Source organism: Dysidea avara, chromosome 12, assembly GCF_963678975.1.
Source record: "Dysidea avara chromosome 12, odDysAvar1.4, whole genome shotgun sequence".
NCBI classification, from domain to species: domain Eukaryota; kingdom Metazoa; phylum Porifera; class Demospongiae; order Dictyoceratida; family Dysideidae; genus Dysidea; species Dysidea avara.
The window spans coordinates 5,837,472-5,852,619 of NC_089283.1; the positions used below are offsets into that span (position 1 = coordinate 5,837,472).

General features: G+C 37.5%; 2 protein-coding genes and 1 non-coding gene across 3 annotated transcripts in view; 2 read left to right on the forward strand and 1 right to left on the reverse strand.

Moving 5' to 3' along the window:
• The window catches only part of LOC136241011 (SEC14 domain and spectrin repeat-containing protein 1-B-like), a 39,555-nt gene extending 32,724 nt beyond the window's left edge, over window positions 1-6,831 (forward strand). Inside the window, exons 17-18 of the mRNA XM_066032122.1 lie at window positions 6,449-6,610; window positions 6,663-6,831. The gene's annotated coding sequence lies outside the window, so the exon portion shown is untranslated. The remainder of the gene's footprint in view (window positions 1-6,448; window positions 6,611-6,662) is intronic.
• The window catches only part of LOC136240992 (protein NLRC3-like), a 72,852-nt gene continuing 64,447 nt past the window's right edge, over window positions 6,744-15,148 (reverse strand). Inside the window, exon 12 of the transcript XR_010694076.1 lies at window positions 6,744-6,849. The gene's annotated coding sequence lies outside the window, so the exon portion shown is untranslated. The remainder of the gene's footprint in view (window positions 6,850-15,148) is intronic.
• On the forward strand, window positions 8,511-8,583 carry Trnaf-gaa (transfer RNA phenylalanine (anticodon GAA)). Its single transcript has one exon. It is a non-coding gene; the product is annotated as a tRNA-Phe (tRNA).

The following is a 15,148-nucleotide window of genomic DNA, read 5'->3' on the forward strand; positions in this document are numbered from 1 at the left end:
GCTTTGATGAGTGAAACTTTTGTGGATTTGAGATGGTATATTTATCAGAATGGCGGAATTGGCGGAAACAGCAGAATCGTCATTTACAGATTATTGATAGTTTTAGAACATCCACTACCAGTTAGTTCCTCACTGTTATGTATAGAACAGCTACATAGAACAGCTACATAGAACAGCTACATAGAACTCACCACAATTGAAGCACATGGTCTTTGTAGTGTTGATTTTCTGTCTTCTATCATTTGTGGCAATCAATTCTTAGACTTTAGTAGTCATATCTCGAGCCTCATCAGTTAATTTAATGAATTTTACCATCACCTTCCAATTAACGCACCATCAAGTGCATGCTACTAGAAGTGCCTTATAGCTAGTTACCAAACACGTGATAAGAGCATTCTAGAATGTTCTTTAACTGGTGTTGAATGGTCAGGCTTAGTTTTAGGTGGCCATACTCTATTTTCTCAAGGTGGCTTTTACAGATTTTCAATTATAAGCGTCCCCCTTGAAGGCGCTTCTAGTAACATGTGTTATGGGGTGTGAGGGTTTAGATATGACTACACTCTAAGAATTGATTGCTACAGATGATGTTAAGCTGCGAGAAGACAGAAAATCTGCAATACATAGACCATACGCTTTAATTGTGGTGGGTTCTATCAAGAGTTAATAATAAGAGAGGAGAGTGTCTAACGCTGTATAGTCCTGTAATAGATGATTGCGCAGAAGTTAAATGGCTTCCTTTCCGTGTAACGTACAGACTGGCTAGTATTTGTTCGTTTCGTTACCGTAATTAGTTTAGCCACACCGTGATGAATCCTTGAGAATATTTGAAGACTGAAACAAAGACTGAGCTGGTACGTACAGGGAACAGTGCTCCTTCAATTGAAGAATACTCAGAGGTAGGATAACCTGGCGACATAGTGAAAATTGGAGGTGATACTCCGCCTAGCTTCAGTTCAGTGTTATTGGTTTCTCAGACGCGCTCCCCCAGAGTTATGTTCGAGGTTAACAGCCACACTTCTTTACACAACAGAGCAATGCTCTTCGTGGTGAACTTGAACATTGAACACATGCCCTTGTGTCTGGGATAGTCTTTGTGGTTAAATGCAAATATATACTAGCCAGTCTGTACGTTACACGGAAAGGAAGCCATTTAACTTCTGCGCAATCATCTATTACAGGACTATACAGCGTTAGACACTCTCCCCTCTTATTACTAACTCTTGGTTCTATATATGTAGCTGTTTTTATATATGTAACAGTGAAAAGCTAGGTGGTTATGGGTGTTCTAAGGCTGTGCATAATCTGGAAGCTACAATTCTGTTGTTTCCGCCATTCCGCTAAATATACCATCCTTATGGATTTTGTGGTTTTGTCAATAACCACAAAATTTCCCCTCAAATACTATTTATACAGTAGCTACCTGTGATAAGTATTTGTTGGGTCTGACCCACTTTATAGAATATGTGGGTGTGGCTCACTTGTTAAATAAATTTAATTTGCTTGACAACGTAGACCAGTTTATTTCCTGAGTCACATCCACTTATCAAGTTGTGTGTCACTCTTGTAGTCATACATGGAGCTTCACCCATTTATTTGTGGCAGCAATTTGTAGATATGCCATCTCCATTGCTGTGTGTACACTTATCCCCACTGTTCTAATTGATCAGTAAGTGTATGTACACATCATACCGTATAGCTGGAAATTTTCAAGGGCTGGAACTTTCGCGAAACTGTAAAATCGGATTTTCACATTTTTTAATTCACGAAGGTCTAGAAAACCTTTGTACATTGGTAATATATAGCTGTATGCAATCTCATCATTTCACGATTATATTTTCATGAAGCTGTCATTACTCACGAAATTCGTGAAAGTTTCATCCCTTGAAATGCCTATACGGTAGTCTGGCTTTGCACAAAAATGATGTGTTACTTATAGTCTATGCCTTGTAGCAGCATTCCAGCTTCCTTCATGAGCTTTGAGAAGAGTACAGTGGCTTAGCGCTTTTAGCTGGCGCTACCATACTTTGCTGTACCACAAAAGTTTAAGTTTACTTGCCCTCAACTACAAAAGTTTTGCTCATCGAAACTTTTTCTCTTTGCAGGTGAGCTGCTACCATAGCAACATCCAACAACTTGGAGTACAACTCGTTTTGCAACCCTGGTAGTGTTGCTTTCTATAATAGTAAAACAATACCCAGGAAGTGAGCTTCTTCTGCATTCCACAGCAAAGGTTGACCAGGTTGAACGTACGCTTTCCCCCACACTATCAGGGTTGTACTCCAAAATGGTGGATGTTGTACTCCAAAATGGCGGATGTTGCTATGGCAGCAGCTCACCTGCAAAGGGTCTATACAGTAGGCCATAAACTGTGCTTTCCCATTTCATGGTGAACACAATGAGATAAGTCCAAGTGCTCCACAGCTTGTTGTACTTGTGATGTGACATAATTATGGTTGGTAAGATAATTTAGTCACTGTACAATCAAATGTTTTGCTCTTCTTGATGTCTATCGCTATAATTTGTACCCTTAAAGTTGTACGCAATTATTAATAAAAGGTGCACTGAAATCCATAGGCTGATATTTTGGCCATAATGCATGACTGTAAATAGAGTGCTGTAACTTCCATACAGTAAGTGCTAAGGCTACACAATTTGTACCATTCTATCTGTGATGTAATAAGGAAGGAAACAGTATCTAGGGTTTTATCCTTTGGTGAAAGTATAACAAACTGTCGCAAAAACAAAAACAAAAACAATTCACTACATACCTTCAGAAAACAAAACTGCAAAAAGTTCCATTTAGGTTTAGCTAGCTAGCTAGTAGCTTAACCCTTACGTATCTGATAGAGTGTAGTGATAGACAACAAGAAGAGCAAAACAATTGATTGTACAGTGACCAAGTTATTTAACCACTCATAGCTAATGCAACAAGCTGTGGAGTGTTTGTACTTCTCTCGTTGTGTTCACCATGAAATGGGGAAGCACAGTTTTTGGCCTACCTTATAGGAAAAGTTTCAGTGAGTGAAATTTTTGCAGTAGATGGCAAGTGGCTGAAACTTTAACAACTCATTGGTAGTCATCATATTTGCCCTATAGTTAGTTGTTGTAATTGGTAACTAAAAATAGCCTAAAATCTGTTCTCAGAACTTCTAAAATCTAAAAATTTTCCAGATGAATGTCATCAGATGCCTTATTTAGCTATATCAACTTTCAGAAACGTCCTTTTAAAAATTCTAGATCCGCCACTGTTGAGTCACTAGGCTACTTGGAGAAGGTTAAATGAGACTGTTACTACAGTACAGCTGATTTGATGAATAGCAAGTTGTGTTTCAAAGTTATTGCCATGTGTTTAATTTTGATTGTGGGTTGCTGACATGAATTATATATGGCCTGATAGAAAATTTAATGGCAAAGTGAATGGAATTTGTTGTAAGGTTATAAGAGCAACCACCATCAAGTTATGGATCATTTTATAAAAGTATGTTAGATGTTTCGTTACTGAAAGGTTATTTACTCGGCTAGTTTTGGTCTCACCATGGTAAAACCCTACGTATCATTCACAAGTATAATGACATAAATTACATGGCCATAATTAGACAGATGCTTCAAAAGTTACGGTTCTTTGTGCAAGGCAGCAGCTTATTTAGTAAGTTTAAACCAGTAGGATAACAGATGAGGCAGTGTTCTCTGGGTAGTGATGTCACATTACATGTGGATGAAGGGTTTACTTCTTGTGTTATGTGTCTGCCAGATTATGATAATACTCTAATAGAACAATCACTTCATGCTTTTTACAAAAAGCTGAGAATATATTTTCTAGTTTGTTGTTTACGAGGTGAAGTGTGACATATAAAATAGTTTATATCAGGGAGGTTTATCATCTCCATTACAGGTCAAAGATTGACCAACAAGATCAGTAATGATGATTTCCAACAAGTCCTCCTTGATGTCAAATCTGTAAGTGTTTATGATAAGTGTTTATGATAAGTGTTTATGTTAAGTGATGTAGCTTATTACCTTAATGCTGATTTGACTGCTTTATATAAATATGGCCAACCTTGGAACGTCATATTTGCCCCAGCAAAAACATCTTCATTAGTGGTTTCCTTGAAGTCCGATGTTTCCAGCCATCCTCCCCTATTTTTAAATAACATTCAAATTCCAGAAGTTAATTCAAAGTGCTCGGATTTACTTTTGACTCTTCTTTCATATAGACAATGTTTTGAGCTGTGGACGACAATGTTTAGGTCAGTTATATCGCTGCCAATCATTTTTGAATGTCAAGATAATTTTACACTTTATAAATCTTGGATCAGTCCTATGCTAGAGTACGGTTCCATCTTGTATTCATTTGTCTCATGTAAGTCGTTTGGACAGCCTGCAATCCTGTATTAACAATATGTGCGGTTTTACGTTTCCCTGTTTGACTGACTGTTGCAATGCCTCTATCTTGGGTTTTACACGTCTCTTGGATGGTGAAGGGCGAGACGACCTTCAAACTTCCCGCCCATCATGTAAGACTACAACACACAGATTATCTAGTAGACTACACAGTTTTGATCCAGCCAGCCATCTTTGTTTTCAGAGCCCCTGTAATTTTCAAATGTTGGACCACTTTCACCGTAGTTGGCAAGTAACAATAGTACCTTTGAGGGACTCAATCCCAGCAGACCTTCTGTTACAAGTTAACTGTAGGGGATGGAGAATTGTTTTAAAAGACATTCAGAGAACTATTATGATGTAATGATGTGGTACATAGTAACTGTATGTATAAACAAGGTTTACAAACATTTAAATAAGTCATAGTAGGTCATCATGTATACCCCCAGGCATTGTGGTTACAGACTGCCCACAATTTTGTTATCTGAAAACTGTGACAGCTTTCTGGAGCTTTATCATCATAAGTCATTGTCTATCTTTTCCATCATGTTTTGAAGGTGTGTACCACTACTATATATGGTGATGTAGCCCAAATGACTATTAATGGAGGTTAACTGACCTAAACTATAAGAAACTATCTCAGAGCCAAGATGAGTGTGAATGGAACTGAGTACTGGAGACCAACCATGTGCCAGCTATTAGGTGGCAGTAAATTGTATTCACTTACTGGCCACCTCTTTAATAAGACCACTTTGTTATAGTGACCACCTTTAGTATGTCCAAAACACAGCTTATATGTAATTATTGACCTCATCTATAAGACCACCTCATTGAATAATTTTGGTCTCATGGTAACTCTATTAATAAGACTTCACTGTAGTCATGGCAATACAATGTTACACCTTATTAGTCTAGCTATTACTACTGTATACATACTAATTTTTGAGGAATTTATTTTTTGCGGATTTCACAGTTGCTTAGCTATGTGCAAAATTTTCGTCCTCAAAATTAATGATTATTGAAGTTGGCTCTATGTTTTCTAATAATTAACCTCAGTTAAAAAAATAATTGAATGATCCTTGAAAATGGAATGGCAAAATACCTGAAATTTGTCGATCCATAAAATTTACATATCTCAAAATTTTGTATGTATACCTACTGTATTTTACCGGTTAATAGCCACGGGTACTATAACTTTCAACAAGGAAAATGATGCAGGTACTATGCGAAGGTGACTACTATCCAAGGGCGGCTACTATGAGCTTGTGTGGTAGTAGCCTGTGGTGTTTATATGGATTTTCAAATGGTTGACCTTGTGTAACCATCGTTTAATACTGTTAATCCACTTGGTTCCTCTCAAAAATGCTATTCCCAGGCTTAAAACAACTCCTTTGCTTAGTTTCTGTTTCAAACATGTGTCATAACACTTGTATCAGCATATTCAGATACAAGCCACGGCTCTTATCCGAAGGCAGCTCTTATTACAGTAATTCAAGGTTGTGCTGTGGCTACTATCCAGGGGTGACTTTTATGTGAGCCGCGGCTATTAACCGGTCAAATACGGTATATGGTTTGATGGAATCACCAATTCACATGTAGAAACACACAATAAAGTTTACAGCTGTATTGTAGGTGTGTTTACATTAAGGTAACAAAATTTTGTAGTGAGATATTTTTGTTTTGTTGACCTGCCAGTGGCTGCCACAAAAGCATTTTTGCCACGAAAATTTCCCGACCTACTATAGATGATAATCTACAGGTTTATAATGACCAACACTTTGTATTTCCTCAAGTGTTATTTTGAATTCTAGAATTACAATATATTTGTAGCAAGCTGTGTGTTTAGTAGAATGTTACCCTGAATTTAAACCACTCTGTTAATAATTTGATAACTTGATTTCTTCAGGTATTGTGGATTGGAGTGAGCAGATAGAACAGGTCTTGGAGAAGGGTTGGCTAGTCATCAAGCAGACACAATTGGACAGGTTCACTTCACTCACCAGCTTACTACTCCATGGTATGTACTAGTGGGCATGTACTCCTGCAAGTTTCTAGCCCCACCCCCTAGATGTTACAAGACTGCTTCAGCAGCTGAGCTGGCACAGGAGTATAAATTTTCTACTGTGAAATGAAGATGTGGAATTGTGCTTGTCTAAATTATGACAACTGTGACATACAGTAGTGCGTACAACTGGATCAACTTTACATGTTGAAGGAGTCATGTGAGAAGGTAGGATGATATTTGTGTGATGTGTTGTGTAATTAAACTTTTGTTGTTGTAGATATATCACCTTGTAGCAGAATGGATCATGTGATCAAGAGCTCCAGTGGTAATCAACATTCTAATTAACTATACATGTGAATTGACAAGATATTGTAATTTAATTAAAATTTATACATGTACATTAAACAATTATTACTGTCATTACAAAGCATTAAAATGTTTCAAGATCTTGTGGTGATATTTTCCTAATGTAATTAGAAAACAGGGTAAAATGTAGCTGTACAACAACATAACAGTAGCTCACCTGATCAGAAGGGTGTGGTTGGTTACAATGATTAGTGGCTACCATAGTGACTTTTTGTTACCATGATCATAACACCAAGAGTTAATAATAGTGTGTAGGGTGATAACACGTTATTACTAATGATCAACACCCACCCCTTGATGATCACTGTACTACACATTAGTAGATCTTGACGATTCAACCACATGTACTGACTCCTTGTCTTCTCCATCATCAGTACATCTGTTATCCCTCTTGGCCATGGACGAGTAACCATGACAACAGTTATATCAGTGTCTACCTTGTCTGGTTTCCAGGATATTCATCATCTTTTGTACTTCATTGTCTTCCTCGTATTCATCATCTATAGTCACTTCTTCACAGACTCTGTTATTCACAGCTGATTGTAGTATCAGACGAGCTCCCTTCATCTCAAAGTGATGACGAGGCTGAGGCCATCAGCACTTCTTCTAGTAACAATAATAATACACGTAACTCATGTTGCTTGATGGTACAAAGGAAAAACAAACACATTGTTCTCTATGAACAGACAAATATGATGGTACTGTATATAAATTTTGAGTATTGTTTCTGTGTTCACTGAAGTTAGTACACAAAATCATTTTTGTAGTACACATTTTTACCCAATGTATTTTATTGTAAAAACAAAATTATACAAACTAGTTATTTTCAGTTAACAAATTATGGAAACATAACTCAAGTTTAATGAAACCATGATACTGCAATTTTACTCTACACTCAAAATATTATAAAATTTATTAAATGTCCCCACAGTAACTGAGGGATTGTACCCCGTTGTTCCTAGGTTTTCACAAAAAATGAATTCATGTATTTTATTAGATAAACAAAGTGCCCATCCATTGCTCTGTTCAATTACTAACAGAACTTGAGTAGAACATATTTTATTGACAAAAAAAACACTCTAATAGAACAGTCAGTTAACCTTACCTCAAATGTTGTAGGTGTGTGACTGTATGAACCATCTCAAGTTGGTGACATGGTTGATGACCTTCTGATACTGTCAGTGTAACTCCATCACTTTCATGCACCAAACTGTAAAACATGGTGATGATTAACAACCACCCAACACTTGACAATTATTGTACATACACTCAAAGGAATCAGATGTTGTTTTATAAGATGTAACTACAGTAGTCCTCAGTGGCTAGTGAATAACAAAGTCAAACATATGTGACCGTCTCAACAAAAACTCTACTAATCGTGAAATTAATCGTGAAATTGTATATGCTACAGAGAAGCTCATGGGGGTCAAGTTTGAAAGAAATTTTTGTTCACATGGCTTACAGTGATATATTGCTTAAACAAGCTCCAAGACAATGTACAGAGGTTTATTTACTGTCATTTAGTGTTTGATATTGTTTTGGAGTGGCTAACTATATTAAGATGTGACTAAAATGTGTAATGGACTGGAAAACAGACTCATGAATGGACTGGAAGAAACTCACCACTAAATGTCTATTAACACAATACACAGCTTTGCTGGATAATGACCACATAAGCTTGTCTATTCCTAACATAGCTAAGAGTCAATAACTGGCATATAGTCCGTTTAACTATCAAAACAAAGCTAGAAACTGTATAGCCGAAATAGCTCAGTTGGGAGAGCGTTAGACTGAAGATCTAAAGGTCCCTGGTTCAATCCCGGGTTTCGGCAACTTTTTTACATTTGGAATTCTGAATTGTTTTTTTTTTTGCTTCCACAAGTCATTTCTTGTCCATGACATTATCCAGTGTATATACACTGTATGTGTAAATATTTACAGCAGAAACATAACAGTAGGTAATGAATATTTTTTACTCAAAGACTTTTATTACGTCCTAGATAATATAGTAGAAAGGGATTGGCAACATGATGACGTCACTACAGACAATCCTTGCTAGGGGTTCAACTTGTCTCGGTTGTGAGTTCAGTTGTCAACAGAATCAGCATTCAGTTCACAAAATATACCCTTCATGCAAATCTTTGTATGCTTGGTTATGTAGTTGTACCTTTGTACACCCGGAGTTCACTATCACCAACAAGTCTCAAGAACTTGTTCTAAACACCAAGGGTCCATGTTGCACCTTCTGGTTTGGTGTTGATGTTCAGTTATAAAGTCTTTGTGTTCTAACATTTCATCTCATTGGTGATGAGTGATGACTCCACTCCCCAACATTGTAGTCACAAACTATAATCCAATAATATACACTACTCAACACTGCACTAAACTAACACTCTCCCCAGGTACAGCTGTATGTACTCCATGAACTTGTATCACTTTGTGTTGTACCAAAGTATAGCTCTAACAAACCATTCCTGCTGTAGATTTTCAACAGCCATACTGCCTATAATAACAGCTTGTAATTGTGAAATTACCACGGGAAGGGAGTAACTGTCAAAAATTGTCAATAAATATGTGTACAGTATTTCTGACTGACAAGCACTAATACCCCAACAAATAACTGAATCACACACACAATATTGTACATCAAGTCACAAACTATAATCCAATAATATACACTACTCAACACTGTACTAAACTAACACTCACCCCAGGTATGTACTCCATGAAGACACAAAGACTGGTGTCACTTTGTGTTGTACCAAAATATAACTACCCCTTTGTGTCGGGTATTCAACAACTACATTTCCAATGGCTATTCTTCCTAAAATAATGAAGAAAAGTAAATGAACACATGTAGAAACTTTATAACACAACACACACGCAACACACACAGTGTGTGGCAATACTTTTTGAGTAATTCGATCCAATGAAGGATCAATTTGGATTTTTTTTACAACTAACTCTCTACCATCATCTCATAATAACACCTACACACAGTCAGACAGACAACATACACATAAGTACAACCACACGTTTGTATGGAAATACAGCACGAGGGAGTGTGTTGAGAGCCTAACAGAGCATGAGATGAAGCTGAGTGCTGCATTAGCCTCAAACACACACACACACACAACACACACACACAACACAACACACACAAAACACACACACAAACACACACCACACCACACACAACACACACACACACCACACACACACACACACAACACAACACACACAACACACACACACACACACACACACACAACACAACACACACAAAACACACACACAAACACACACCACACACAACACACACACACAACACAACACACACACACACCACACAACACACACACCACACACACACACCACACACACACAACACACACACCACACACAACACACACACCACACACACCACACACACACAACACACACACCACACACACACACACACACAACACACACACCACACACACACACCACACACACACACAACACACACACACACACACACACAACACACACACACACACAACACACCACACACACACACACAACACAAACACACACACAACACACACACCACACACACACACACACACACACACACACACAACACACACACCACACACACACACACAACACACACACCACACACACACACACACACAACACACACACCACACACAACACACACAGTGGGTGATCACAGATCAATTTCTAGTTGTAGAACAAGCAGGTCTCTTACTTTCAAACCAGAAAAAATTTTTTTTTTTTTTTTTACAGTTACTCTAACAAAACAGTAAATACTCTAATAGAACAATCACAACATGTGATACTGTTAGCTATCAAAGTACATTCATTTACTACAAGTTGATGTTGTACAACTTCTATATAGTAGAGCAGCTAAGCAACAAATTTTGATGAAATTGTTCACTTTGTGATAAAAGTACCAAATTTTCTGTGGAAGTTGAGTAAGGTAAACCATAGATATACTAAACTTTACAACCGGATTGGAAACGGAAGTAACTCACGTGACGTCTCTGTACAAATTCCCAATGTGACATAACGAGCTTGAAAAAACATCCGTGTTTCGCTTGCGCTAGTTAGTCGCCATAGATACTGTCCGTAGTTACGAGCACAATATTATTTCTAATGGCTTTATTTGCCAACTATTAGCAATTTGTCGGCTTTTAACTTGAAGAATTGGTTAACCTAGCCTTGTACACAATAACAGGAATGCGTGTGTAACCACAAGAGGCTGTTGTTTGTAATAAACAAGCCACCAGTATGTTAAGAGGTAAGTGGATTATGTTATGGCCACACCGTCTCATTTTTGTAGACTTTTCACAGATTCTCTGTGTTGGGAAGCAGCTTTTATTTTGTTTTGAAATCTATATCAAGTGTGTAGTGTAATAGGCAACTTGGATTATTGTATAAAATTACTGCTTACCACTTTACACTTGTGGACTTTTAGTAGGCCCATGACCAATGCTAGATATCAATTTACCATACCACACTTGGGGGGTGTAAAGTGTGTGTTGGATTGCTCTGAAACCAACGCTGTATGGCACGGGGATGAAAGACAGAATCTTCTAATAAGACACAAAATTTTGAAGAAATCATCCAAGCCACATGATTAGACACCCATCAAAGAACACCAAATGACAGTGTACTGATGACCAACAAGCAAGAGCTCAAGATGCACTACCAAATTTTATGTTTAAACAGTACGTGTACTTTCGAAAAGAAGTGACACAAACACTTATAGTTACATTGCACACTTAATTCATAATCAACGTACACATATTACACTGTACAGTTAAAATATTCAAAGTGTATGGTTTGCTCGTTAGTTAGTGTGAGAGATTGTCAACTTAACACATTCTGGCTGTACTGGTGGTGCTACCTTTAGCCAACTCTGTAACAATGGTGAATGGCTTGTGTAATTAACTGAAGTCATACTGGGACCAATCAATCATGTTTATTCACTTTGTAGTATAATGCCACGTAAGTACTAAAGCTTCCATACAGGCCTCCTGCAAATCTATGAAATCATAGAATGACCTGGACTGGGAATTGAAGAATGTGGCCTGATGGACCAAGTGTTCTATTAGCTAGTTGCAGACACACTTGCAGGACAGTATGGTATGGTATGGAATACATCTAAAGTCCGTTCTTTCAAATATACGACTCAGTACAAAGTCACGGGTCGCTGAAATCAGTCACTAAACAAACTGGATAAATCATGTACCAGCGTCCAATGTGGCACTACCGAAAATTTGCCGAAATACGGCTCTTGCAAACTCTTCAAACTTTTGTTATTGTCCTGGGAGACTTAACTGCTTCATCCTGAAGTGAAGTTAGCGACAAACAGATAAACTACGGACACACCTGCTCGCCATCATCATCCTTAGCAACCGCACTATGACATAAACCGAAACACAGATGTTATAGTGTGCAAGTTCCGTTTCCAATCCCTATGTGTATAGTATATCTATGTGTATACTAAATAAACTAAATCATTTGTAATGGCACCATATCTAATGTGAAATGGTATGACAAAATTTGTACCATATTTGGTGCTTTTGTCAAAAAGCAAACAATTTTTTCACTTAGCTGCTTTACTAATAGACCAGGTGTTATGTAGTGATAACAATCTGACCAACTGACAAAACATTTAGTAACAGTGTGAAACCATTTAAACGTCTGAACTGCTACTGACAAAAGTACTTTGACACCAGAACAAGAACAAGTGAGTTATAAGGCTTTACATTTTGTATGGACAAATTCAGGCTCATAAACACAAAACATACTATTGGAAGTGAACAATGTTCACCTCTTCCATAAATGGAAATGACCTTAGGAGTAATTGGGAAATAACTTGAGCTACAGCTTGTAATTGTGAAATTACCACGTACGGGAAGGGAATAACTGTCAAAAATTGTCAACAAATATGTGTACAGTATTTCTGACTGACAAGCACTAATACCTCAACAAATAACTGAATCACACACACAATATTGTACATCAAGTCACAAACTATAATCCAATAATATACACTACTCAACACTGTACTAAACTAACACTCACCCCAGGTACAGCTGTATGTACTCCATGAACTGGTATCACTTTGTGTTGTACCAAAGTATAGCTCTAACAATTAAACCATTCCTGCTGTAGATTTTCAACAGCCATACTGCCTATATTATAATGTGGAAAAGCAAGGATAAACACGCACGCACGCACGCACGCACGCACGCACGCACGCACGCACGCACACACACACACACACACACACAACAACAACAACAACAACACAAAACATTAAGTGTGTCATGTATACCAGTACCTTTTGTAGTCCGAATGTAGTGAAGGATCAATTTGGACTTCCTTGACAACTAACTCTCTACCAGTATCACTGTCATGACATAGCAACACCTACACACAGACGGACAGACAGTAATTCTATGATATGTATGTATATAGTGTACACCTCAGTAACCAGGATGACTGTCTCAAATATTATCCCAATACAACATTATATTCAAGCAGGTGACATTTTCAAAGATCACCAGACTAAGAACTCAGCTCAGTTCTCAATGAGATTTCACTCTGCTATACAATACTGAATATCATTTCACAACTATGACAGCTCAAAGACTCAAGCCAGGAGATAATCTAGCTCTTTTTTCACAAATCATACAGTACAATAGTACTGTATAATAGGGACTACAAAGGAGTAGGCGTGGTCCACGAAATAATATCACCCAAAAACCAGCCTTAATTTTTCCCTGACGACGATGAGGCAGTATTGGTTAAGTTAAACTAAGCCCAAACAAGCTTTCAGATCAACCTGAAATGCTTTCAACAAGTTGTTATGGAATTTTAAAAATAATTTATTTAAAGGAATTTTTGGATTGACTGACTGACTGACTGACTGACTGATGCCATCAGACAAACGTAACTCAATAACGGCTACTAAAGAACTTGTTGTTCTTCACACCAAAATCATTATGCATGACAACGCTAAAAAATTCGTGATGTCAGCTAGGAATTACACAATACGAGGTATTTGTAGTACTAGCTTATTAGCCATACATATTAATTCTTTGAATTTATCTTCCCTTGGGGCATAAATTATTACTAAGCAATAATCAGGTAACTTCATAGAATTTCATGGCTAATAAAAATGATCATAACTTCACAATAAAATCATCTATTAATTAATAGTAAAGGAGCTTTCAGCAAAGTTATGGCTTGTACATGAATAGTAAAAGTTATAGTATATTAATAATTCTGGCTGTATGTCTACATCTTCAATGTGGCTATACCATTTAGTCTCATCTAGTAAAACTGATTTCTTTTCTTGAGTGATAGTGGAAGGTAAACATAGCATTAATTGTACTGTTAGTTTGAGCCGACAGATTCTGGGGACTTTATTGTGCACAGTGAGTCTACAGCAGAGATGTTCATCGAATAGTGAGAACATGAGGCACATTGTTCCACTATTTTAAAAGCTATCATATGTAGTTCTCACCAATAAGCAAACATTTTTGTTGTATCTTAAAAAACCAACCACATCCACATAATAGAGCTACCCAGAATCTGTCAGTTGCTGGACATTCACTAGACCATCCACACACAAAACAATTGAATGTTACCAGTTATAGGAGACTACACATTATAGTTCTCTATTTTTTTTTCTTTTATAGAGAGAAAACTGATGCTATGGTACTCCCATCCACCACACTCTATAAAGTGTTCTATTACGCTACCTCCAGAACTGTAAAACAGGACCTACAGAACAAAGAATAGAAAGAGGTTTAGACATCCCAAGGCATTCCTCTCCTTCAGTGCCAGGTCTGGAAAATGACCCTTGCAGGGCGACCTATAGGAGGGACACCTTGAGGCTGTCTAAACCCCGAGATCATGTTGAACTCTTAGATAATTAATGTTTATTTTCATGTTGTTTTGTTTCGTTGTATGTCCTTTTATCATAACAGTCACTTCTTGCAGGGATGACCGGAGAAGAAACAAGAACCTCTTATGTACATGATGGCAGAGTGCAATAAGACAACAACAAAGCCAGTTCAATTCATTACTTTACATAAAGCATCTTCCACTTGTAAGACAAGAGGTAGGACAATTGTAAGCCAGTGATGATTGAGGTACCCATGTCTCCTGATGTAGAGAACACAAGTCAGCTGAAGCTTCCAGAGTTTGTTCCCACAAACTCTTTCCTCACAGTGACGGTGCTATAATTCTCCATCAATGACTTTATATGTAGTAACAACAGTACTAAGCAAATCAAACCATATTGTGGCCTGTAACTATTGCTACCATAATTTAAAATTTAGGGCACACAACTACATGCACGAGCAGTGG